Genomic DNA, 1,548 nt, shown 5'->3' with positions numbered 1-1,548 from the left:
GCAGGTTGTACCTGCCCTACGCGAGCTCTTTCAGGCAGGTGTCTAAGTCACCTGCAGCTCACCAACCTCCTGCTGACTAAGGGCACCTAGAGATCAGTGTGCCTGTGCCAGGCTGGCTCCCTGCCACAGGCACGGCACATCCTCTGCCCTGGCCCTGCAGTAGTATCATGGTCAGTATCATGCATCTGGGACAGCCCAGCTGCAAGGCTGGAGAACAGAGGGTGTGAAAAAGCACTGTCTGTGCTCCAGTCCAGGGGGAGGCAGGGAAGCTGTTGCCAGTTGGGAAGGAGGAAAGCTCTCTGACCCCTTTGTTCCTCTGGTATTCTCCACAATAATTAAACCCCTTCCTAGAGATGTGCCTAGAGATGGCTGAACACTTATCAACACTCCTCTGTCATTTTCATACCGTTCCCTGTGCATCTGCCCTTGGGAATGCTCAGCAATGTGCAGGGAGGGGAAGCAGAGCCTGCCAGGCCTGCGTGCAGTGCCTGACAGCACGTGCCAAGGTGTGACTGGCTGCAGGCTGCCCGCCCAGGGCCTGAAGCCAAGCTCACAGCATGGAATGGGCTGTACCCAGAGGGCAATGGAAGCAATGGCTTTGGAGATAACGCTCCTCCAGTCTCACCTTGTCCTTGTCAGGGGTGAAGTGGATGCGCACGGTGTGATGCGCGCCTGCCGGCACTCTGTGGTACGCATCATTGGAGCCCACCAGCCGGAAATGAGGTGAGTTCTCCATGGTGACCCTCACCAACCGAGGAGACTGCAGGAAAGACACGAAATGATGATTTTGCCACTTGTGGAAACGGACAAGAGGAGACCTGTCTGTGACCTGGTGACATCCTTCCCTGACCCCTTTTCCAAAGCACTTTCAGCTGTGGAGGTACAGGTAATTCACAAGGCTGAACTGAATTCCTTCTGTCTGGGTCCAGCATTTCGGCCAGGGGCAGTAGGGCAATGGCTGGTGGGAAGGAAGGGCTGAGCAGGTCAGCACCAGCAGGCTGGAGATGAACCAAGTCACCTGCATATTCAACAAGGCCAAAAAACCTGCTGGCTTCTGCCTGCACACAGCCATGCAGTCATGTTCCAGAGGAGGAATGTGCTACTTGAAGGCAAAACAGCATATTATCCTGGGGGAAGGAAGAAATTCTCTCCTAGCAGATCGGGTTTGGGTGGGGCAGTTGTGGGGATATGCAGGCAGACCAGCAAGAGAGGAGACCAACCACTGGCCTTACTGAGAATAAAACCAAACCTGAAAAGCAAAAGAAGGAACACAGCAAGACAATCCCTGAAACAAAGAGATGCCAAAGAGAATTTCAAGCAAGGAAAGCAGCAAGGAAAAATCATAAAACTATGAGAGCAATCAACTTGCCAAAAGTGACAGAAACACAGCCAGGCTGTGCCTATCGACTATGGGCTTCAAAGGCATTTTCTGCCTGGAGAAACATGACCAGCACTGACTGACAGCGTGGTTCCAGTATTAAAAGCCGATCTTGGCTCTCCAGGGGCTCTTGCTGCCTGTGCAGGCAAGCTGGGCTGCTGGGCATTCCT

At 53.6% G+C, this 1,548-nt stretch overlaps 1 long non-coding RNA gene across 1 annotated transcript in view; it reads right to left on the bottom strand.

The window, feature by feature from the left end:
• Positions 1-630: 630 nt before the first annotated feature.
• Positions 631-1,548, bottom strand: part of LOC108448903 — a 5,736-nt gene continuing 4,818 nt past the window's right edge. Inside the window, exon 3 of the long non-coding RNA XR_001864979.1 lies at positions 631-760. This is a non-coding gene — a long non-coding RNA (uncharacterized LOC108448903). The remainder of the gene's footprint in view (positions 761-1,548) is intronic.

The sequence above is a fragment of the Corvus brachyrhynchos genome, unplaced genomic scaffold, assembly GCF_000691975.1.
Source record: "Corvus brachyrhynchos isolate BGI_N302 unplaced genomic scaffold, ASM69197v1 scaffold1309, whole genome shotgun sequence".
Classification (NCBI taxonomy): domain Eukaryota; kingdom Metazoa; phylum Chordata; class Aves; order Passeriformes; family Corvidae; genus Corvus; species Corvus brachyrhynchos.
The sequence above is the reverse complement of the archived record's forward strand: the minus strand, read 5'-3'. Positions and strand labels throughout refer to the sequence as shown.